Genomic DNA, 26,806 nt, shown 5'->3' with positions numbered 1-26,806 from the left:
AAGTTTAATTTACTCTTTGTCCTAAAGCTGTTTTCCTCAGCATTATTCATCTGGCTTAAATCCTAATGATACCTAAGAGGGGCTCAATAAATAGTGATGGTGATATTACTTAAAAAAAAAAAAAAAAAAAAAAAAAAACTCCCAGTCACATAAACACTTTCTTCTAGAATAAAGAAAGAAAGAAAGAAAGAAAGAAAGAAAGAAAGAAAGAAAGAAAGAAAGGGAGAGAGGAAGGAAGGAAGGAAGTAAAAAGAAAGAAAAAGAAACCCTAATAATTTCTCAAGTTTTGTAGATGATTTTTATGAACTCTCTCATGAATATGTCCCCTTCTCTGTATTGCTCACCTGCAACACTTCTTACCCATCTCAGGATAACTTGTCCCTAATTCATTCTTTGACATTCCAAAATGCTGATGGCAGTGACATTGTGGGAAATTTATTGAAGCATACTGTTTGCATTTCATTTATAATTTTATTTATGAGCCATTGAGAGAGTCTAAATATGTTATACTGGTATTAATGTTATGCTGCTATTAACAATAAAAGTAATCAATAGAAATATGTTGAATGAAAAATTGTAACTATAGAGTTATTTTTTCTAAAGCCATTTTTCTAGGATATTATTAAGATATACAATTTAACTACAAAATTTAATAATACATTTTTACTTGAGTGATGGCATTTTTTAGAACAAAAAATACTGGCATGATCTAAGAAAAGTATGTCAAGGAAACATTTCATTTTTTCTCTGCGATAACAATGCATTTGATAAATGCCTACTGTTGGAGTACTATTTTCATTAGACTCAATGTCAGATTCTTTGAAATCCATGATGAGCTCTTTCAGAGTTTATCATGAGAGGCTGTTAGAAAAAAAATATTTATCAGCACTTTTGAGAGTGAAACTATTAAGTCAAAAAAATGAATGGAGAAATAGAGTGATTTTCAGCGTTCAGGTGAAACTCCACACTCATGTCTCAAATTGCGTAAGAGTCTTGATTACAGTTGTGTTTGCAATTATTTATTTATTTATTTTTATTTACTTATTGGCTGTGTTGGGTCTTTGTTGCTGCACATGGGCTTTCTCTAGTTGCTGAGAGTGGGGGCTACTCTTCATTGTGGTGCGCAGTCTCCTCATTGTAGTGGCTTCTCTTGTTGTGGAGCACAGGCCCTAGGTGCATGGGCTTCGATAGTTGCAGCACATGGGCTCAGTAGTTGTGGCTCATGGGCTGTAGTACACATGCTCAATAGATGCGGTGCATGGGCTTAGTTGCTCCATGGCATGTGGAATCTTCCCAGAGCAGGGCTCGAACCTGTGTACCCTGCATTGGCAGGCAGATTCTTTACCACTACACCACCTAGGAAGTCCTGTGATACAATTTTAAAGAAAGATTGTCTATTTCCAGATTAATGGTACATTGGCAAAGCCACAGACAAGATTGAGTCAACTGGAGATTCTCTTCTGCCATATTGACCCTTTTGCTGCATCTTTCGCATCCTTATTCCTCAGACTGTAAATCACTGGGTTAAGCATGGGGATCACCAAGGTGTAAAACACAGCAGAGACGTTCTCCTGTTCCAGGGAATACTGAGAGCTTGGCTGGATGTAACTGAAGAGTATAGTTACAGCAGTCAGGTGTGAGGCACAAGTGGAGAAGGCTTTGCACCTCCCCTCAAGTGAGTGGATTCTCTGGATGGCAATGATGATGTGAATATAGAGACCATGATGATAATAAAAGCAAATACTGCAATGACCCCAGAGAATATCAAGAGTAGCATTTCATTGCTATGGGCATCTGAACAAGAGAGTCTCAGAAGAGGGGGAATGTCACAGAAATAATGATCCCCAATGTTAGGACCACAGAAGTCTAGTTTGAGCAAACCTATTGTGTGTGTCAGGGAGGTAATGAGTCCTCCCAAGTAAGATACAAGAATCATCTGAACACAAACCCTTTGGGTCATAATGACTGTATACAACAAGGGGTTGGCTATTGTTACATAGTGGTCATAAGCCATCATAGACAGGAGGACACCTTCTGTGGTTACATACAGGGCAAAAAAGAAACTCTGAAGAACACAGCCCGAAAATGTGCTGGCCTTATGTTTTGTTTTATTTTGTTTGTTTGGTTGTTTTTATAAATTTTTTCTTTCTTTCTTTCTTTCTTTCTTTCTTTCTTTCTTTCTTTCTTTCTTTCTTTCATTAGCTATGTTGGCCCTTTTTTTGCTGTGTGCAGGTTTTCTTTTAGTTGCAGTGAGTGGGGGCTACTCTTCATTGTGGTGCAAGGGCTCTTCATTGCCATGGCTTTTCTTGTTGTGAAGTGTGGGCTCTAGGTGCATGGGCTTCAGTAGCTGTAGCACATGGGTTCAATAGTTGTGGCTCACCATCTCTAAAGTGCAGGCTCAATAGTTGCAGTGCATAGGCTTAGTTGCTCCGCAGTATGTGAGATCTTCCTGGAGCAAGGCTCAAACCCATGTCCCCTGCATTGGCAGGTGGATTCTTAACCACTGCACTACCTTGGAAGCCCCTGGCCTTGCATCTTGAAAGGAAATTAACCAGCATTTTAGAAGCAAAGACAGTAGGGTAGCAGATTTCACAAGGAGAGAGGTTGCTGAGGAAGAAGTACATTGAAGTATGAAGTTGGGCATTTAGCCAGATCAAGATGATCATCCCCCAGTTACCCACCAATGTGATAAGATAAATAAGGAGAAACAGCAAAAAGAGCAGGATCTGCAAATTAGGATTTTCAGGTAAGCCCACCAGAAGGAATTCCTTCAGACCTGTATGATTCCAACTTGCCATGCATTTAGGTTTGTATAGGTTTTTCTCTGCAGAAGAAGATGGTATCACTCAATTGTAAATATATATAAATAAATATATGATTTCTCCACCATCTGTTTTCCATAGTAGCATGGAGCATTTAGGTTTACACTGTAGTTATATGAAAAGATAAATTAACTTCAGTGGTGTATCATATGTGTACTAGACACTTCACTTATAGTGATACAAGTTTTTGGAACTAGAGATTTTTTTTTATTTCTTCCTTGTCAGTTTCCACATCATCAACATTGCAATAAGCAATAAGGAAACTCTTTTAGGTGATGGAACTGTTAATTCATAGAAATGACATCCTAACCCAAGTATACATCATACCAAATCCCTGACTCAGCCTATGACACAGACAAGTTCTCTGCTTACTTGGGCTACAAACTAAAGCAATAGTAGAAATGATTTCCTTCTCTGTGGCTAACCTATTCCTATTTTTTTCATACCTAGTTAACTCATGACACTGTCTTTCATAATATTCAACTCCTTTTCTTTACAAATCTCAAGCATCAGAACTTTTTTTGCCTCACTGTGTGCTCAGATTCCTTACTTAGACAATGTCTGTGCATTCAAAAGAGTTGAGTCAGGAGGAAGAGGTAGAGGCATCTTTTCATTTACTGTTTAGTACTAAAGCCAATCAAAAAAAAATAGGAGTGCAATTTAACTTGAGAATCCTTTCCTATCACCCCGTTGTATTTACCTTCACATCTTTGGGTTTTATCAGCACTAAAATAATAAACCCAAAAACTTAATGTAAAGAGGTAAGGTGTGATTGGTCAGATGTGTCTTGCTTTCCAAAATGTAGGCTGTCACTCAGTTTCACTTGTTTTTTGACATGATATAATATGAATTCAATAATATTTGTGGTTTAATATGAATAAATGAATCCATTTGTGTATACTTTCATACATTTAGTACATGTATATTACTACTCTGAACTAAGAAATATTATATTTGCTAGAGTTGAAGAAGTGAACAAGAAAAATGTCATGCTATCAAGGTGCTTACATGCTATTAGGTGAATAAATAAAATAAACACCTAATGAATTTCCATATATCTGGAGGGTGAGTACTATGAAGAAAAGTAAAGAAGGAGAGGGTAAACAGAAAGAGATGGTAGATACTTTACTACATAGAGTATTCCTTTCCTACTGCTGCTGTAACCAGTTACCAAGAATTGGTGACTCAATATAATAAACATGCCTCTTATGCCAGGCACTGTGGTAGGTGTTAGACATCTCAAGAAAGATATCTGAGTGGTGATCTTATGGAACTTGAAATCTACGGAGGAATTTGAAGTCTAAAGAGTTGGATAAGCCTGGAATGTAATATTCACAATACTGTTAAATCAAAACTGAAATCTTTATTCTATTAGTAAAGAGGTTCCTCACCCACAGACTGAGATTATAAATTACACTCTGTCTATATTTTAGATCAATAAATTTGGGAATCACAAGGAATCCAAATCTAACTGTATCCTGGAAAAGAACTAATTTGTTGGAAATAGCAAGTATTTTTTTTTTTTTCTGTTAATAAAACCCAGATTGTAAAAAACAGAATCAGGGTTTTATAACCTAGAAATAAGCTCAATTAAAGAAAATACTTTGGAGATGAAGGCACATTTATGTGTTTCCTAATGGCAGACTTTTTCTTCTGCAAGGCTGCTGGGTGTAATGGGAACATCACAGCACTGGAGTATGTTAGGACTAGCACTGCTTGTGTTCCAGTAAAGCTCTCTTTGACCTGCTGTATACTCTACCTGTCTACACAAATCATAAAAAGGAATGACTACAACAGAGTTTGTATAAGTGTCCCATTTATCACTTAGAGAAAGAAAAGGAAAAATAGAGTTCCTGTGCCAGTTTAGCTAGCATAAGCCTTCACACAGAAGATGTAACAATGACCTGACACATTATATTGTTGAACACACCCCAACATCAGGACACAGAAAAATCAAGTGTGACTCCAGTAAGTTAGTAGTAAGAATTCTAACAGCAGCTTTATCTATTGAGCTTGTCAGAGAAAGCTACGAATAGAGAAAAGTGTTACCAAGGATCAGCATATGATTTTCTCTCACTCTGTTAGAACTCCAACTAGAACACAGGTTCATCTGTGACTAAATGGAGAACTTCTGATACCAGTCAGTATCATCTTCCTGATAAAAAAAGAATCTGGTTCAGAACAGTAATAAATGTGAGTATTCCCTTAGGAAAAGAAATACTGGAAATGATATTTTTGTTACCTAATGACATGCCCAAATGCAATTCTTCCAATTAAGATCAATATCCTGAAATGTAAGAAACCAAAAACAGAAGTAAAAGATCCGTTTGTTTAAAAAATATGAAATTCCTTCAGAGTAATTTATTTTTGACTTATGAATCCAAAGGGACATTAGAAAACATACAACCATCAATGATCAAGGTCACAGTGAGGATACTGATGAGAGAAATCACAAAGTTAAAATCATTTATTGGGACTTCCCTTGTTGACACAGTGGTTAAGAATCCACCTGCCAATGCAGGGGACACAGGTTCGAGCCCTGGGCCAGGAGGATCCCACATGCCGAGGAGCATCTAAGCCCATGAGCCACCACTACTGAGCCCATGCCACAACTGCTGAAGCCCACGGACCTGGAGCCCGTGCTCAGCAACAAGAGAAGCCACCGCAATGAGAAGCCCACGGACTGCAACGAAGGGTAGCCCCCACTTGCCACAACTAGAGAAAGTCCATGTGCATCAATGAAGAGCCAATGCAACCAAAAATAAAATAAATAATAAAAAATTAATGTCTTAAAAAAAGCATTTATCGGGATAATAAAAATGTGATCCCAGACAAATACCTATCAAAACAGTCAATAATTTCAAAACAATGGTCTCTCTATGTTGTAAACCAAAACTGAACTATCTCACCATATGTTCTCATGGAGCTTTGCTCCTCATTTTGTTTATGTTGTCATAATATTTACAATTGAAATTATCATAAAATATTATGTGTAAATATTTTATTTCATTTATCAGTTCTATTATTGTCATGTTGTTACAGAATATTATATACAAATAAACATATAGCTAACTACATTTTACATGAACTATTTTGTTATTTATAGATTCATAAGTATATATGTTCATAAGTATATCAATGTACTTGTACTTTAAAGTAATATAAATTGAATGATTTATGATAAAATTGTTTATAAGACAAAAAGAAACAAAATAATCAAAACACACACATGTACACAAACAACAATCACAAATAAAAATTTTTTAAAAATCCACTGTCAACATCAACCACCTTGAGATAATGAAAACTCAAAACTATATAGCTTCAATAGTCTAATTTTAAAATAATACATATTTATTTGCAGACTACTATATTCAGGTGCACCGGAGTTGCAGAGGGAAGAAGTAGGAGCTCGTGTAACAAAAGCAGTAGTGGTTCTGGAAATCAAGTGTCTGTGTGCATGCCTAGATTTTGTGACAGACAGGATGTAATGACAAACTCAAGGAAAATAGAAAATAATGTTTTAATATTGTTATTGGAATCATAAAACAAATGCAGATTTAAAAGATTTCCAGAGACTCTTATTCGTAAGACAGGGAGGAAATGACTTTCCTTGTACTATGGCCAAATACATTACAATTCTGAGATACTCCACTTTCCGTAGAATATCTCAAAATTTCCTCAAATGTGCAGATCGTTTTAAGTTACTACATAAACTGAATATTAAATACCATAAACACACACACACACACGAGAATATTGAATATACGAGGGTGAGTCAAAAATTCTCTGCACTCTGGCTGTAGAATTTGCAGAATTTTTAATATAATCAGAGTGTGGAGAATTTTTGATTCAGTCTTTCAGTTATTATGTAAATTGTGCCCATTTTCCACAAAATGAGAAGAAAGCCTTTGAAAGATAAACAAATGTCAGGAAATTGTTTTCTGGCTGTTTGAGAACAATACAGGAATCATACAGCTGGTAACAGATTCATTTAGCAGGGAGATAACAGGAAATATCACAGTTTTAAACAAATCTCTATCACCTCTTGCTAAACATACAACTAAGCAAAATCCAGAGTAAGCAGTGTATCTAGAAAAGACCAGGTTTTCATGATTCTTACAGGACTTATTGTTGAAAGTAGAGCGTTTTTATGTGTGCTTCTTTTCCTTTTGGGGACACAACTATAGTTTGTTGTGTAGACATGAATGTCAGATGAAAACAAGTTGGATTATTAGCATCTTTTCTGTTTTCTTGAAACTGGAACTAATCAGAGTTTCAGATCCTTTTGCAGTTGTTCACTAGACGCCTTTGCCCTCACTTTTTAACATAAAATATACTTCCTTTTGGGAATTCCTAGGTGGTGCAGTGATTAAGAATCCACCTGCCAATGCAAGGGACACTGGTTCGATCCCTGCCCCAGGAAGATCCCACATTCCACAGAGCAACTAAGCCCATGCACAACAACTATCAAACCTCCACTCTAGAGCCTGTGAGCCACAGCTATTGAGCCACAACTACTGAAGCCCACGTGCCTAGAGCCTGTGTTCCACAACAGGAGAAGCCACTGCAATGAAGAGCCTGTGCACCACAATGAAGAGTAGCCTCCACTCGCCACAACTAGAGAAAGCCTGTACATAACAACACAGACCCAAAGCAGCCAATAAATAAATAAATAAATAAATAAAATTTAAAAATATATATTTCCTTTTATAAACAAAACAATTTTTTAAAACAGAGGTTTTCTCTAAGACTCCATCAACTTGAGATAAAGTCACAACACAGAGACTAAATGCAATTGCAGAAAGTAAAGAAATGTGTCCCAATGACATATATGGGACTCAAACAAGTGTTCAAATGTTCTAATGATGAAACAGCTAAAGTTGTCTTCTTTCTTAAAATTGGGACCATCCATCCATGCCTTCTCTACTTCATTGATTCATTGTGAAATTGATGCAATATATGGCATCATACTCCAAAAACTTTAATAATAATTCACATTAAAGTTTTATGAGATTATACACAAAAACACAGAATCAATTCAATAGTAGTCCTGCCTTTTAGCCTATTAATATAAAAATGTATGCTTTTCTTCTCTTTAATAATTCAATAGCATTATGGAGATATGAATTATGTCCCATAATTTCTTTGTATCTGCCATTCTTGAAGCAGAAGTAGGCTCATAACATGGTGTGGAGACTTTCCCTATATATCACATGAGTTTATTAGCATTTTACATAATCTTATATTTAGCTCTCTTCAATTATGCAAATAATATCTTCATTATCTGTGTGTTTTGGAGAGGTTAGCAGATGGCTTTGTTAAGCTCTGTTGTGAACACATTAGCATATGTTAGGTATTTAGCATAAAAGTAGAGTAACATAATATATTCAGATAAATAAATAATGCAGTCTTGTCTCAAACCAAATATTGTACAAAACTCAAAGAATTATGACAAAATTATTTAAAGTTGTGACTATACTGATAGAACAAATTTAGAGTGTCTTTAGATACAAAACAGAAGATTATTACCATGTCATGAGAACAAAAGATATTCCAAATGCAACAAAACAGTCAATGGAAAAATGAAATCAGTTATATAATGAGAGTTGGGTTGCAGATTCAAAGCAGGAGAAAAAGCAACATGATTAAATGCAGTAAAATCAAAAGCACACATCGTAAACCAAGTCCTTCATAATTTATGAAGTCACTGCTACAATAACTCCAACAAGGGATCTGTGTCAATGATGAAAAGACAATCCTATATCCTAGACAAAATTCGCTGGGTTGATAAACCACTTCAGTCCTATGAGATGGAATCCCTGACTTTCATTAGCAGATGTAATTACCTATTTAATAAGTATGTTTAATCCCAAGAAAAAATGATAAACTTCAACTAATAAAACACAAAGTTTGAGTGACATTGTAGGTTAGATCATCAGACTGATCATATTTGTAAAGTCACTTTCAAATATATAATTCAAAATTTGACTAAGAACTATTTTTTTGAAAATGAAAGAAAATTTTAATTTGATTTTAAACAGTATTAAAATAATCAAGATAATTTGTTCTTTTATTTTTTTTTATTGTGGTAAAAGTCACATAATATAAAACATACTAATTTAACCATATTTAACTATACATTTCAGTGGCACTAAGTACATTCACATTGTTGTGCAACTCTCACCATCATCCAGTTCCCAAATTTTTCACATCCCTAAACTGACATTTTGTACCTTTAAACAGGATCTCCCCAATTGGAATACATCACAATATGGTATTAATATATACACATTATTTACAGACGTGTTTATTTGTTAACAAGATACCTAATCTGATGAAGAAGAAATAAATAGAAATTTATAAATTCAATTTAAAATTTTAAGGAATTAAATTAAATATCTTTGTGGCAATCTTTAAGAGCCTTTACAAAAGTGATTGTTCCAGTTTACTAGCTACATAATTAGAATATTACATTTTGCAATTTAAATCAAAACTAAGGAAAAATGTTTATTGTCTTTATTACAGCAAAACATTGATTGTTAAGTGACAATATAGAAAATTTTACTTGTGTGTAGTCTTTTCTGGGTGAAAAGGATATCTTGAATATAACAAATAACATATAATAAAAATAGATAAGGAATTATGTGTTCAATAATCCAAAACAGAGTCACTATACACACTAGTTAATTTCCAATTTCAGATGGATGATATTTGAAATTTAATATAATGAAGCTTAATATACTGATAATTTATCAGTAAATTAAATGCTGAAAAATTTCTTATATCCAGATTCCCACATTTAATTTATAGAACTCCAGTGATATTGGATTAAAAAATGTATCTTTATCTTTGCTCCCATAAAATCTAATACTAAAGGAGACTAGGAGAGAGAAACAGAAAAAGAAAGAAGGAAGGAAGGAGGTATATGCATCCTGGCCAACTCATCATGTTGTATGGATATCCACAGTCTCCTGCATTGGAGAAGGTCGAGATGATTGCTGAAAGTGTCCCATCAGCATCCTTGAATATCTTACCTTGGAGGATTTTTTGGTGGGTTATCCCCTGGATTACTAAAGGGCTTCAAGTGTTGCCACATCTTTTTCCATATGTAGAAAAAGGTGTTTATACTATTCTCAATATACCTAGCTGTGTCCCATGGCAGTGTCAGTGTTTGTGCTTATGGTCATTTTTAGTTGAAATGGTATGTATCACTGATGTAGTGAAGTATAAATCATGGAAGTCACCATTTGGATTAGAAGGGAAGAAATAGAATTACGGGCTAATTTATCCAAAACAAATCCCTTCTGGTTGCTTTTTTTGTAAGCCTCTGTGAGGAGTATAGAGTTGAGAATTGAAGAGAACAAATTAAAATGGAAGGTGATCATGGATTAAAGACAGCTATAAATTCATTGACACTCTTCCTCTTGAATCCCAGTGGTCTTAGTGACTTGCTTTCCCATAGGAGACAACAGAAACAATGTTTTGTTTGTTGAATTCCCAAGGCTAGGACATGAGAAACTAGCAGCATTAGCCTCTGTCATTTGGAGCAGTTGCTCTCAAACTAAGGCCATCTTGTGGAAGAAAGTTTAAAGGGAGATGCCCTAAGACTGCTGGAAAGAGATGTAAAGCCAACCTCCAGCTATTCTAGTCTGAGCTATTCAAGTGATTCCCAAAGGACACACCAGACATTGGAGAGCAGAGAGACTTCATCCCTATCCAGCACTACCTACATGGCAGATTTCTGAGAAAAGGGAACAGTTATTATTTTCAGCTCTTAAGTTTTGTAGCAGAGCAACATACAATCAGAAGAGGTGCTGAAATGGCAGCTCAGGTCACATGTTCTGGCATTGCTTACACCTGCAAGACTTGGATGCCAGCCCTTGCTCACCCAGAGGTGTGGTGATGCCCCTTTGTGGCAATGCCAGCATTCTGTCCATTTGCTTGGTATCTGTTACAAGGCTTGTTTTTCAGCCTCAATCTCAAGCTATAAGAGAAGCTGGTGCCCTCTCAACTAATGAATTTGGAGTTTTCAGAAAGTGGCTAGGACCCAGGGTTTGGCCATGACGTTTAGCTCTTCCCCATCTTCTGATTAGCTAAAAGAGGGACTCTTACTTCCCTAATAACACACTTGAAAAGCCATATATCCCACTTCTCAGTAACAATGGATGATCCAGACAGATTACTGTGCTTTACCTCAAAATGGGATGAACAATAAGAACAGTACACCTGATGCCCCTTCTATCTCTGTGAGATGGGCAGGTGCCTAGAGATGCTGTCAGTCATTTTCCTTTAGTTTGCTCAAGAACACAGTAAACAAAAATGATGATTTTTGTAGAACATAAAGTATTTTATCTTCTTACATAGTCAATGATATGTTATGGTGACATCCTGTTTTTTTAACACACTGGTGACTTAGTTTATTTACAGTGCAATGGAGCATATGCCGGATGTGGTAGGCTTCACCAATTCTCTGCATCCACCTGTGTGATCAGCAGTTTGGCTTTATGTAATTCCAGCATCAATCACTTTTCCTGCAACACCACAGCTCTTTTGGTGCTGCCCTGCGTGGATGCACTCAGCATAGAAATCATGGCCTTGGTTTTAACCAGGTTCACCCTTCTTAGATTTTTCTTCCTCATCACCGTCACCTACACTGCCATCATCTCAGTCATCCTGAAGTTCCGGTCTGCATCAGGCAGACAGAAAGCCTTTTCCACCTGTGCCTCCCACCTCACGGGGGTGACCATCTTCTATGGGTCCCTTATTTTCACATATTTGCAGCCTTATGACACACCATCCTTGATCCAGGCACAGGTGGCATCTGTGTTCTATACCACTGTCACGCCAATGCTGAATCCACTCATCTATAGTTTGAGGAACAAAGATGTAAGAGAGTCATACATAAAAAACTGTTTCCGTGATAAATCTCTTCATGTTCCATTTAAAGCAAATCTGGATGGTTTCAGACATTCAATTGCTCCAACAGTTAGGAAAATAGTAGAGTAACTCCCAAAAGCAGAACACAAACTAAATAATAACTTAGAGGCTTGACACATGGAGGTGAAGTATCATTACTTGTTTATATGTAAGGATTTCATTTCAGTGCACAAATAATTAAAACATAGACATGCACAAATTAGTAAGGAAAGCATCTGAATGGTGACTAAATCCCTGCCTGAACATTCTTGAGTGTGTATGTTATCACAATAAAACATGTTAAACAGTTATTAAGTTGATTTTTCATATGGTTTACAGTTTGTTTTCTCAGCCATCAACAACTTGAGAGTAGACATTTAGTACATTGAGATGATGACTTCTGAATGTTATTAACAAGAAATAATAGCTGATAGCCTGAGAGCAAAGGAAAGAGTACAGAATTAACAAGAGCAAATGTAAATTCCAGGTTGGTGGGGCAAGTGGTAGAAGTTATTTCAGTGATGACTAGTGAGGACAAGAGACATTGTGTAATACAGAGAAGTATCTTTGTAATGTAGATTCATTTTGCCATAACAGTTAAACTTTTGATCATTTATCTGCAAAACACGGTCTTTGATTATGCAGAAAACTGATGTGTTTATGAAGCAGAGTTCTGAATCCTTCAAAAACAGCAGTTTAATTTCTTAATCACCATAAAGGGCCTCCCTAAGTTCAAAGACTTGAATAACTTTTAATTGTGTGTGTGTGTGTGTGTGTCTGTGTGTCTGTGTGTGTGTGTGTGTGTGTGTGTGTGTAGATAAATGAAGTACTAGATGTAGTGTAATTCTTGAGGCATTTTGGGGGTACATATAGAGATTCTCATTTCTCCAAATAAGGCAGAAGAACTCCATTAAGTCTATAGTATTAAGAGGAGGAACTGTGCTTTTGTTTTATTTTTGCTTGAAAATAGACTTTAACATAAACCCATTTAATGAAGTCTCCCAGGCATTTTTACAAAATGACCCCTGGAAACAATGCAACACTCAGTACTGCCTTCACTGTGCATAAATCATTGAGTAGTAACCAAAGGAGTTGGACAGTCATCTTTAACTGTTTATTGAAAGGAATTGAAGATTAATTTGATGAGTTGCTTTTAAAGAAAATGTGTTTTTACTGTTTTTCTCTCTCCATCAAGATTGTAAGCTCTTTGAGAGAAGAGACTGCTTACTCCTATTTTTGCTCTCCAAAGCATGTAGCAAATGTTTCACATAAGCAATGTGTAAGTAAATGTTTTCTTTGCTGGTGAAAGCACAGTGATGAATTCATTAAGGTCAAGGATTCTATCTTATTCAAGTTCATATCTTTCTTTGGTATTTGAATGGTCCTGTGCATATTAGCACTCAAAATATATTAGCTTCATTGAAAATTCTATATCTGGAATTCTTTCAAAAACATTTATTATATATTAAAAATGGCATAGTGTTTAACAGATAGATTTCTTTTCAAATGATTTTTTTCCTTCATGGTTAGGATATGGAAATGAGTGTACACAGATTTATACTCTGTTTATATGATTTTGAATCTTTGGAGTCAACTAGTTAGGGCTTCTCATATATGGTGCATCACCAACAGACCTCCTATAAAGATAATCAGTCTCCAGTCTTGGGAGTAGCCAAAGATAATTTATATGAAAGGATCTGTGCGTGTACATGTATATATTTGTTTTTTAATTTTTAATCTTTTTCTCTGATCTCTATTACTGGTGTCTGACTCCTTCAAACTTCATTTTACAGTGAAGTATTTTACATTATATGCTATTGTGACAGCTTACAAAACATACTATGTAATATTTTAGGGACACATTGAGGCTGCTCTCAACTCTTCACTCATTCCCTATATTAAGCCTACATGATTTTTTTCCTTGTAAGCACAATGTCTGATTCTGATTGTTTGCTCTCAAGATTTTTCATCATCATTGAGAATTATGAAACTTATTATACTTCCCTTTTTTTATTTTTCTGCCATGGATTTTCATTCATACATTTTAACTACAATGCTCAAACTTTTACAACTGTGTGAAACATCATGGCTGTTGAATCTCATTTGTTTTTACCGTGGTTCTAATTTTATGTATTATTTTTATTTTCATTTGTATTGAATATGTATCCTTCTGTAGATAATTTGAAGACATTATATTTATTTAGTATTAGTAAAATTATGTATCTAATATTTACTTTATGTTTTAAGGTTTCCTTGCTTGTCTCTCTCTGAGGAAAAACATGCCACATTTTCCCTTTTCTTGTTAATCATAAGAGATAGAAGTATATTTTATTTGTTCAAAGTTATGATTAAATGTACATGTATTTTTTCAATAGACTCTTCATATATAGCCCTTTTGTACATCTATCATTCTAGAATAAGGAAAAAAAGGAAAAATAAAATTACATATATATATATATATATATATATATATATATATATATAGCATAGTTAAAACTATAATCAATTAGGGAATGAAACTATATCATCATTAAATCAAGAGAGATTTTACAAATATCTGATCAGGCTTTGGTTTCTGCTATGATACAGTAAATAGTATAAGAATAGCCTGAAATCATAAATAACACTAAACATGAACAAAATGAGTTTCACTGTTAGAAAATACTAAGCAAGAAAAACTTTCCCCTTGTAATTTTGCAACAAGCATGGTTTGTGAGGGGCATTTATATTGAAAATTACCATTAGTCTCTCATTTGGCTTCACTCCCAAAGTTACCTATTGTCAACTAAGTTTATGCTGCCATTTTAATTTGCAGATAAGCCCGTGTTGATGAAAAATTAATTGGCCACTCTAAGAAAGAAATGATAAATTTTATTCAAGCCAAGTTGAGGATTACAACCCAAGAAAAATCTCTCATAAAGCTCCAAGAACTGTTCTGCCCATTAGAGGTCAAAGGACAGGTAAGTTTTTTGTTTGTTTGTTTATTTCTTTTTTTTAACTTTTTATTTGTTTATTTTTTTACAATAAACTGCATATATTTAGAGTGTACAATTTGGTATCCCAGTCTCCCAATTCGTTACCCCACCAACCCTCCCTGCTTTCCACTTTGGTGTCCATATGTTTTATCTCTACCTCTGTGTCTCTATTTCTGCCTTGCAAACCAGTTGATTTGTACCATTTTTCTATAGTCCACATATATGTGTTAATATACAATATTTGTTTTTCTCTTTCTGACTCACTTCACTCTGTATGACAGTCTCTAGGTCCATCCAAGTTTTTGAGCCAGAGGGCTGAACACTAAATTGCATATTATTGACAGTGTACACAACCCAGATCTAAGCAAGAATGGGTCATGGGTCATCCTGGCCCTGTATAAGATCGAGAAGGACTGTTATCTTTTAAGCAGTTGTCTTGTTGGTGCTGGGAGAATGTTGCTTTCTGTGGTTGAGCAGGTATTTCTACTAATGGGGGAGGGTTGGTCGATGTGTAATGCAGATACACATGCACAATGGGGGGAGAGGAGGCCAAAGGGCAGAGAAAATTTTTTTTTTTGTTTAAATATTTCTAGTCTTGCCATAAAACGTGAATTTTATTTCACACCTGTTTTAGCAGCACTTCATTTTGATGAGTAGAATTGCCCTTCCAAAGTTCATGGAATACATACAAAATTAGCTCCCTTATCCACATCAACAAATTATCTCCTAAAATTCTGGAATATGAGCAGACTTTCCTGTAAGAGTGATTTTAAATCTACATGAAAATTGGTTGATTTTCATGTAGATTTAAGTGGGGGGAGGGTTGGGGTGGGATGAATTGGGAGATTGAGATTGCCATATATGCATTACTAATAAGAAAAAAATATATCAAATTGTACACTAAATATATGCAGTTTATTGTATGTCAACTGTATCTCAATAAAAGTTCTTTAAAAATAAAATAAAACTGGTTTAACTATCATGAATTAGTGAAAGTTTCACAAGAATATTTTAATCTGATTCTAAGTGTGTTCCTTTTTAGAGACTTCCTTTGCTTCCTCATCTTCAATAAACAAGCCTCAATAAAATACTTAACATCTGATGAACTCTTCTAGAGTGAAGTAGGTTATGGGCAATCAGTCAACATGTAACACATGAAATTATGGGTTTTATGAAGGGAGACTATAACATTGGTTATATCACATTATGAAATTATAGTTATAAAATGAGGATGGATACGGAATATAGAGTATGCTAATAATTATGCAAACCTAGAGGCATACAAATAAGCATTCTATGAACAAAAAATTTAGGAGAAAATAATTTAAATGTTACAACAGTTTTGAATTGTTTTTGTATCATTCTTTGAATTTTGTTATATTTTAATTTTCTTTCTAATGAACATATATAATCCTATAATAGTATCACACATTTAAACATAAAACTTTCATTGTGAAAAATGTATCATCCCATCCCTGACAGTTTCAGTCACAGAGTAAGTGAGTATTTCTCTAGAAAGTTTGTCTACCCCCCAGGCATAAATTTAGAGCATCACAAAGCAAGACCAAACCATTAGACCCTTCATTGTATGGCTTCTAAGGGAAAGGGCAACTAGCTTCTCAAAACCTAGCAAAGCTGCGTTTAGACCTTTAACTTTGTCCTTGGAGACATGCCAAGCAATCTTCCTTGGAAATTGGTCCAGAGGGATGACCAAATGCTGCATTTATCATCAACCCCCAGTATATGAGGTAGCCAAATTATCAGGGTGAAAGGGGAACCATACTCTGCTCTGCTTATGTATGTACACAGTAGATCCCTAATATTCTTTTTAGACATAACTTCCTGGAAAATTTTACAATTGATCAGGAGCTGAATGCAATTATAGGTTGATTTATTTTAACATCAGAATAAAACAAAATGAATACACTGATTTAAAAAGAACATTTCAAAGAAAAATATTATAGTATAGAAATGTTATATAACAGAAATGGTCTTCATATTTCACTGGTGAGCAAAATTTGAGATTGACCTACTTCTAAACAAATAATATTGGAAAGTGTTTTTCACCAACTTTGGCTACAGTAAGTATTATTCTCTTAATTAGATGTTTTTAGTTAGGATCAAAGAAAACGGGAATATTATCAGAAAGTATGCATGGAAATATTGTTTTGACCTTACCCTAAGTAATGCCAGGATTTGTGATACCTGAAATACAGAGTTGATGTAACCAGGGCATATTTTAGCAATATAATTTTAGAAGAAATTTAATTTTGAAAGGTCATGTTTGGAAAATATCATATCTTTTAGAAATTAATACCAATATGTGGTCTATAATTTGAATACACCCTACTAAAGTCCACTAAGATTGAATTTTTTTTCATTAGTATTAATTCAAATTGGGGAAAAAAAAAACACAGTACATGGTGCAGTAAAACTGTTCCTCTATCATTGTTTATTGCATAACTATCATTTTTTCCCTCAGATTTGCTGGAATTAATTACAAATAGGAATATCGTATTATGGGCATGCTCTCTGGAGTCTACCTTGGTAGAATTACAGAGCCAATATTTAATAGCTCTGATCCTGGATAAGTTACCTAAATTATCTGTGTCCTTTTTCTCATCTAAAAATACATGGCCAATAGTATTACCTATGGTATAATAACCTTGTGGGGATTAAATGCATTAATAAAGGGAAGCTTTTAGAACAGTGTCAGGCTTATTCTAATTATACAATACATTGCCTTTTATTATATTATATGCAAAAGTCAATTTATACCTATTTCTATATTTGGCAATGAAATTAAGATTTGCCTCTTCATACTCCATACACACCTCATTATTATCACTGTCTAGAAACATTAAACTAATATGTCATGTCATTCATAGAAACAAACCATGTTCAAGTAACTCCTGCTAAGTATCAAATTTGATTTCTCAGCAGTTTAGAGCATCTTAACACTATGGGTAGAGGGAATCTCACACAGGTGTCTGACATCATCCTCATGGGACTGACAGATTCTGAAGGGCTCCAGCTGGTCCTCTTTACACTGTTCCTCCTGATCTACCTGATCACTGTGCTGGGGAATCCAGGCATGATGCTGATCATCTGCCTGCATCTCCAGCTTCACACCCCATGTATTTTTTCCTCAGTCACCTGTCATTTCTTGACCTCAGTTACTCAACTGTCATCACTCCTAAAAGCTTAGAAAACTTACTGACATCCACCAAGTATATTTCATCCCTGAACTGCTTCACCCAGATGTACTTCTTTGTTTTCTTGAGTGCCACTGAGTGCTCTCTTCTCTCCTCAATAGCCTATGATCACTATGCAGCTTTTTGCAACCCTCTGCATTACCCAGTTGTTATGTCCACCAGACGCTGCTGCTCCCTAGTCTTTGGATCCTATTTGATTGGCTACATGGACTCCTTTGTCAATGTGCTTTGCATGAGCAGACTCCATTTCTGTGACTCTAATGTAATCTACCACTTTTTCTGTGATGCACCCCCAATATTAACCCCGTCCTGCACTAACACACACAACACTGAAATCACGATATCCATTTTTGCTGGCTCCACCCTAGTGGTGTCTCTTATCACAATATCTGTTTCCTACATGTCCATCCTGTCTACTATCCTGAAAATTACTTCCACTTCAGGGAAGCAAAAAGCCTTCTCTACTGGTTTCTCCCATCTCCTGGGAGCCACCATCTTCTTTGGGACTATGATTTTTACTTATTTAAAACCAAGTGAGTCCTACTCCTTGGGGAAGGATCAAGTGGCTTTTGTTTTCTATACCATTGTCATCCCCATGCTGAATCCACTTATATATAGTCTTAGAAATCAAGAAGTAAAAAGTGCTCTCAGTAGAGTCATACCAAAGAGAAAGGGCTCCAGGCAATTGAAATAACATTGATGCTAAACTTTTATTTATTTGTTCATTTTTTAGAATTTTATTGAGATATGATCGGCATACAATAAATGATGTTAAACTTTAAGTTCATTTTTTTTTATTTTCTTCCCTGTAGTGTATTTGCTTGTCTTCTTTCCAAAAACAGTTGAATCCCTTTCTTTTTCTTTCTTTCTTTCTCTTTCTTCTTTCTTTTTCCTTTTCTTTCTTCCTTCCTTCCTTTCTTTCTTTTTCTTTCTTTCTTTCTTTCTTTCTTTCTTTCTTTCTTTCTTTCTTTCTTTCATTCTTTCTCTCTCTCTCTCTCTCTTTTTTTTCTGTTGAACCATTCTTTGCTTGACCAAACATGATCTTGGGCATTTCCAGGAATGTGTCTTTAGAAGTCTGCATTGTATCTGGAAACCATGAAACATGTTCAATCTGTGGTCTAAATATATGTGGTTTTAAGGTTTTAAGGTTTTGCAACTGATTTGCAAAATGAAAAAAAATATAATTGTCACCTTTTAAACTATGCATAATCCACCTCAGAGAATTTTATGGTGGAAAAGACCTCCATTTTGGGAAAAATGATAACACAATTTATTCATTTTGTGGAGAAGCAATACAGCAGAATGATTACAAGCACTTGCTTTGGAAATAGACATTCTAGGATTCAGATTGCAGATCTGTTACCCTTTTAGCTGTATGAAACTTTGCCTCTGAAACTTTGTCTCCAATTTCCTTAGCTACACAAAATACATAATAATTCCAAGTCCATCGAGTTACTGTGAAAATGAAACCAGGTATTAGATGTAAACCATTTAAGGCAGTCCTAATAAATGCTGGCCATTATCTTTAGATCACTCACATTCCTGAGAATTTTTTTTTACCCACAGTGGCTTTTTCTTAAAGAATATTCACTTGTGTGTTTTTTTGTTTGTTTTTTATAAATTACTTTTGGCTGAGTTAAAGGACAAACACACAAACAGCTGAGGAAAAACTTAGCATTTCACAATTTTGGATTCAGAATGACATACGATAATATTGCATAAAATTTGAAAAGTATTGAAAACTTTAAGGAAACAGAAACACCCTACTAGTTAACAATAGCTTTCTGTGTGTTCCTCTAGATTGATACTTGTGTATGTATCTATCATATACGTAAGCAATATTTCTGTCATTTCCTATGTAATTTTTTCAGCTATCTGTGTACACTTGCAAGTTTAACCTCTGATTATTCCTTTGTTATTGAAAACTAACATGAATGTGTTTTTGTTACATGGGAAAAATTGAGACTTTCATATTGAAATGCTTTGTACATGAAATGTTTGTATATTCATCAAGTTGAAAATCTGCATGCAGTGATATCACATAGGTGGCCATCTGAAAACATTAAAAATCCCACATTCTCTGATGTGTCAACCAGCTTCAATAAACTGCTTTTTTTTGTTGAAATTCTGTGTATTTAAAAATTATGTGCCTTACTCTTGATTTCTATAGGTTTGGTTTGATCATTAAAAATTAATTCTGAATTAAATGCTTGACTTATTTGTTTTAAAATTTTTAACAGAGACAAATTGTAAAGCTAGGAATTTATAATGAGTTCAGATTTTGTGGCAACCCATAAAGTTTAGTTAGATAGAATGGTAAATTTTTTCTTTTAAAATTTTTCTTTTCTTTTAAAATTTTTAAAAATTTTCCTCTGCATAATCTTCTTAGTTTCCTATCTTACTTTCTTATCTCACTTTCACTACCTTTCTTATAAGTATTCTGTTTTTCTTTTTCTTTTTTGGGGGTAGGGGGTAATTTTTATTGTAGTAAAATATACATAATGTAAATTTTCCCACTTTAGCCATTTTTAAGTGTACAGTTCAGTGGCATTAAATACATTTACAATGTTGTACAACCATCACTACTATCCTTTTCTAGAACATTTTCATCATCCCAACCAGAAACTCTTTACCTATGAAACAATAATTCCTCATACCCTTGTCTTCACAGCCCATGATAATCCCTATTCTACTTTCTTTCTTTCTTTCTTTCTTTTTTTTTTTAGGCTCTTCATTGGAATATAATTGCTTTACACCCTTGTACCAGTTTTTGAGGTACACCAAAGTCAATCAGCTGTATTTATACATATATCCCCTCCCTCCCATGACTCTCCCCCACCCTCCCCGTCCCAGGCCTCTAAGGCATCACCCGTTATCCAGTTGATCTCCCTTTGTTATACAGCAACTTCCCACTGGCTATCTATTTTACAGTTGGTAGTATATATATATGTCTATGCTACTCTCTCACTTTGTTCCAGCTTCCCATTCGACCCCGCCCCCCCAACCTCGTGTCCTCCAGTCCATTCTCTGCATCTGCATGCTTATTCTTGTCTTGTCACTGGGTTCATCAGTACCATTTTTGTTGTTGCTGTTGTTAGATTTTGTATATATGAGTTAGCATACAATATTTGTTTTTCTCTTTCTGGCTTACTTCACTCTGTATGACAGACTCTAGGTCTATCCACCTCATTACATAGAGCTCCATTTCATTCCTTTTTATAGCTGAGTAATATTCCACTGTATATATATGCCACATCTTCTTTATCCATTCATTTGTTGATGGGCATTTAGGTTGCTTCCATGTCCTGGCTATTGTATATAGTGCTGCAATAAACATTACAGTAAATGTTTGTTTTTGGATTATGGTTTTCTCTGGGTATATGCCCAGGAGTGCGATAACTGGATCATATGGTAGTTCTATTTTTAGTTTTTTAAGGAACCTACAAAGTGTTTTCCACAGTGGCTGTACCAACTTACATTGCCAACAACAGTGCAGGAGAATTGCCTTTTCTCCACACCCTCTCCAACTTTTGCTGTTTCTAGATTTTTTGATTATGGCCATTCTGACTGGTGTAAGGTGATACTTCATTGTGGATTTGACTTGCATTTCTCTAATGATTAGTGATGTTGAGCATCTTTTCCTGTGTTTGTTGGCCTTCTGTATGTCTTCTTTGGAGAAATGTCTGTTTAGGTCTTCTGCCCATTTGTGGATTGGGTTATTTGCCTTTTCGGTATAAAGCTGCATGAGCTGCTCGTATATTTTGGAGATTAATCATTTGTCCTTTGCTTCATTGGCAAGTATTTTCTCCCATTCTGAGGGTTGTCTTCTTGTCTTGTTTATGGTTTCTTTCACTGTACAAAAGCTTTTAAGTTTCATGAGGTCCCATTTGTTTTTGATTTTATTGCCATTATTCTAGGAGGCAGATCAAAAAGGATCTTGCTTTGATGTATGCCATAGAGTGTTCTACCTATATTTTCCTCTAGGAGTTTTAGAGTGTCTGGCCTTACATGTAGGTCTTTAATCCATTGTGAGTTTATTTTTGTGTATGGTGTTAGGAAGTGTTCAAATTTCATTCTTTTACATGTAGCTGTCCAACTTTCCCAGCACCACTTATTGAAGAGGTTATCTTTTCTCCATTGTATATTCATGCCTCCTTTGTCAAAGATAAGGTGCCCATATGTGCTTGGGCTTACTTCTGAGTTCTCTATTCTTTTCTGTTGATCTTCCTTTCTATTTTTGTGCCTGTACCATACTGTCTGGATCACTGTGGCCTTGTAGTATAGTTTGAAGTCAGGAAGCCTAATTCTACCAACTCCATCTTTCCTTCTCAGGATTGTTTTGGCTATTTGCGGTCTTTTGTGTTTCCATACAAATAGTAAGATTTCTTGTTCTAATTCTGTGAAAAATGCCATTGGTAATTTAACAATGTCTGGAAACATCTTATTTGTCCTAACTGTCCTAACTTATTTGTCCTAACTGGGAGATGTTACTGGCATCTAATGTTGACCTGCAATGAACATGACAGTCTCCATAATGAAAAAATCATCCAGTCCCAAATGGCAATGATGCCAAGGTCAATAAACCCTGATTCAATTTGTTAGTCTTTCTTTTGTAAAAATTGGCATACATAGGTGATTTTTCATGCAGCATCTCATTATTCAATTTATGCTTTTCTTTCTGACCTTTAGTTCCTCCTTGTATGCTCTTCATTTATTCAAGATTGCATTGCTAAATTTTCTCTTATTAAAGTATTTTACCAGCATATTGTAATTAATTATTTTATTGGTTGCAAGAGAAATTGTAATATATATTTTTCTTATTACAGTCTTAAAAATCAATACTTTACCACATTTAACACTGGAAGAAACTTTCAATAGTTTAATTCACTATTCCTTTCTGTCATTTATGGTATTTTCTTCCTTTTACTTCTTCACATATTATAAATCATCTGTGTTATGTCTTCAATCATATCAGTCAATAACAAATTAATACTTTTCAATGTTTTTCACATAATTCCCCTTGTGGATGTTTTTATTATGTTCTGTATTTACATTGGAAAATTTTCCTTCTGCTTAAAACTTTCAGTATTTCTTATAAGTCTGAAAGAAGCTTGCAACTTTTGTTTGTTGATAATGTCTCTATTTTTATTTTTTTCTGTCTATTTTTGAAGATTTCCTTCCCCTGAGGATAAAGTTTTAGGTATCTATTTTTGTTTCATACTTAAAAAATGTCAATCCATTTACCCTCCATTTTTATAATTTCTTTGTAAAGTTTTCCCTAAACCTTCCTGTTTCTCCTGTGACTATGAAGTGCCTGTGTGGGTTTCTCTGAATTTTTTGATTTGGGGTATTCTGCTCACCTTGAACATATTTGCTAAAGATCAATCTTAGCCACTATACCTTGAACTATTTATTCTACCTATTCTCTCCTCTTTTTCTGCAGCATTTACTACTAGTATCTCACACCTTTTGATTCGACCATATATATAGTCTATGTTCTGCTTTATCTTTGCATTTTTTTCTCTCTCAGTTTCACTTTAAAGAATTTTCATGGCATGTGTTTGTATTTATTAATCCTATCAATATCTTACATTTTCTCAATAATTTTTTCTTAAATTTTATTATTTTATTATTTTAATTTTTAAAATTTTATTTTTATTATTTTTATTATTTATTTATTTATTTGGCTGAATCAGGTCTCTAGTTGTGGCATGCAGGATCTTTCATTGCAGCATGGGCTCTTTGTTGTGGTGCAATGGACTTCTCTCTAGTTGTGGCGTGTGGGATTTTCTCTCTCTAGTTGTGGTGCTCTGTCTCCAAAGCATGTGGGCTCTGCAGTTGTGGTGCATGGGCTTAGCTTCCCAGAGGCATGTGGGATCTTAATTCCTGAACAGGGATCAACCAACATCCTCTCCATTGGAAGGTGGAATCTTTACGGCTGGACCACCAGGAAATTTCCTCTAATATGTTTTAAATCCTTCCTTTGAGCTCTTATTTTCAGCTTTTGTGGGATTTTTTTGTTGTTGTTGTTATCACTTTAGAATGACATTTGTTTCTGTTTTTTAAAACAATTTTAATGATGTATAATTGACGTATAAAGCAATACAAATTTGCAAGAATAAACAATCATTCATGTACCCCTTACCTATAAATACCAATTGCAATTGGTACATTTGCTTTGTCACTCTTAATCTCTCTCTCATCTCATTTGTGTATAGAAATAGAATTCTAATGGCATGCAGATCTTACATCAATTTTCTTCCTCTTAACTAATTTATCTTACTAATTACACAGGTATAAAATCTCCCACTCATCTAAACATTTTCTTTAAAAAATGTATATTTTTATAAACTAAAAATAAATTTATACATATATGTATTTATGCATTGTAATCATATAATATTATTTTATAATATTTAGTATGTATTCATGTCTTCTCACATTTTGAGATTGAATATTACATAATATATTCATCTTAATATGAATACTCTACAAGCTCTGTTCAGTATGCTATATCACATAATTTTTGCAATATTTTGACATTTAAAATCCAAGGTCCTTGAACTTAACTGAATTACACAACTTTTCATATTTTTTTCTCTCTTGTAGAATTTCAGCTCTTTACAGATGCATATCTATATCTATATCTATATTTGTATATCTATCTATCTATCCCTCTACCTATCAATCCCTTTATCTATCTACCTATCATCTATCTAATTCATCTACATATCTATCTATAAAACTTTGTAGTGGTATGTTTATTCTCTTTTTACAAGTAAACAAATTGTGTTTAGTGAATTTAAGTACCTTGTTCACTGTTGTGGAATTAATACACACTATCCTTTGATGTGTATTCAGACATTTTTTTCATCCCATAATATGTTCAACTTCAAAAATATTGTATGTGCTTGAAAAAAATATATACATTGTAGGGTTTTGGATGTGTTATTTTATTTGTTTATTTGCCTGTTGAAACAACTGTGGAGTTATCTTTGACTCCTCTCTTTCACAATCTTGCCAGGTCTAACATCAGCATAACACCTTGTATTTGTTATTCTCACAGTTTTCACTATGACAGCTCTGGTCTAACATGCCATCAACTCTTGGCTAAATTTTGTGCAACCTCCTGCCTGGACTTCTGTCTTCCACTTTTGCTGGTGTATGGTCTATATATTGTCAATGCTTCAGCCAGAGAGAGCTTGTTAAGCTATAAGTTGAATAATGTCACTTTTTCTGTCTGACTCCCCACTGTGCCATTTTCTTCACTCAGATTCAAAGCCTGCATACATTCCAGACAGGACCTGGACATCTTTTCCTCTCTGGCTACATCTCTTGCTTCACCTCTTTGTTCCCATTTTGATCTTTTGTTGTCTCTAGAACATTCTAGGAAAACTTTCACCTCTTTGCCTTGTTCTTGGCTAAACTCTTCCCAGAGAGACTTCTTTTAGATTTTCTAATGATGTGCAGAGCTTACATCTATATGTTTTTCTCTTAAGCAATTTATCTGACTAGTGCCATAGGTTCAAAACCTCCCAGTCATGTAAAGCCTTTTTTCTAAAAAATAAATCAAAAAGAAAAAATAAAAAAAAAAAGAAAGAAAAAACTAAAAAGAAACTCTCATCATTTCTTAAGTCTTGTGCATGATTTTCATGCAGTGTCTCTTGAATGTGTCCCCTTCTCTGTATTGCTCACCTGTAACACTTCTTACCTGTTTCAGGATAACTTTTCCCTAATTTGTTCTTTGACTTTCCAAAACATTGATAACAGTGATATCCAGGGTTATTTCTTAAAGCATACTATTTGCATTTCATCAATAATTTTATTGATTAGCCTGTGAGAGAGTCTAAAACATTATACTAGCATGAAAGGGCCTTCATACATATGCCAAACATTTAGTACTGCTTTTGCTTTATAAATCCATGCTAGAGACAAATTCATATATTTTCTTATATTTTAATAGTCCTTGCACCCCGCTGTTTATTCACAGTGCTGGCCGGGTACTAAGAAATGCATTCAGAACGTACCCTGCTTTTTCCGCAGCTGCATCTCAGAAGAAGGGGAGGCAAAACCAACCTGGAGGAGCTCAGAGGAGGCCAGGTTTGCTGAGTCCTGGGAAATATACATGGGACATGTGCTGTCCATCAACTCTGCTGACCTCGGTCGGGAGAACTATTTTTGAGGATGACTTTTTTTACAAGTTCTCACTGAAAAAAGTCATAATGGAACCCCACAGGCAAATGTGCTCCTCGTGCAGAAGACACACAGTCATAAATTCTCCTGCTCCCCAAACAGCTACAGCTGCAGTGGTTCACCCAGAGGTTTCACCAAGAAGACATCATTGCCTACACAGATTCACACAGGGCCATGCTGAGGGGAGGCAGGCTGGCTGGAGATCAGATGATGTGTAATATTACTGATTTCTGAAGAAAGACTTGAAAATTTGAAATCAAACTACAAATTTTGATGGCTCATGCTTCCATAAACCCTAAGTGTGGTGACTTCACTTGGTCTCAAGCAACAAGTGATGCACAGCCCCTTGGTGAAGTGTTAGTCCATGTACTTCCTCACTTAATGGTACAAAATTTGTTAACTTTTTCTTTAGCTTTGCATACATTTATTTTGTGACTCACCAATCTAATTTGATATACAAACAACACAATCAAAAAACGGGTGGAAGACCTACATAGACATTTCTTCAAAGAAGACAAATGGATGGCCAAGAGGCACATGAAAAGCTGCTCAACATTACTAATTATTAGAGAAATGCAAATCAAAACTACAATGAGGTAGCATCTCACACTGGTTAGAAGGGGCATCATCAGAATATCTACAAGCAATAAATTCTGGAGAGGGTGTGGAGAAAATGGGACCC

The 26,806-nt window shown here is 34.7% G+C and overlaps 3 pseudogenes; 2 read left to right on the top strand and 1 right to left on the bottom strand.

Moving 5' to 3' along the window:
- Nucleotides 1–1,442: 1,442 nt before the first annotated feature.
- Nucleotides 1,443–2,798, bottom strand: LOC130848617 (olfactory receptor 1052-like; annotated as a pseudogene).
- An 8,467-nt stretch (nucleotides 2,799–11,265) lies between these two features.
- LOC130848616 (olfactory receptor 8I2-like) lies at nucleotides 11,266–11,831 on the top strand (annotated as a pseudogene).
- A 5,847-nt stretch (nucleotides 11,832–17,678) lies between these two features.
- On the top strand, nucleotides 17,679–18,625 carry LOC130850199 (olfactory receptor 8H3-like; annotated as a pseudogene).
- The last annotated feature ends 8,181 nt before the right edge of the window (nucleotides 18,626–26,806 follow it).

This window comes from Hippopotamus amphibius, chromosome 3 (genome assembly GCF_030028045.1).
Source record: "Hippopotamus amphibius kiboko isolate mHipAmp2 chromosome 3, mHipAmp2.hap2, whole genome shotgun sequence".
NCBI classification, from domain to species: Eukaryota; Metazoa; Chordata; class Mammalia; order Artiodactyla; family Hippopotamidae; genus Hippopotamus; species Hippopotamus amphibius.
This window is presented reverse-complemented; position numbering and strand designations above follow the sequence as displayed.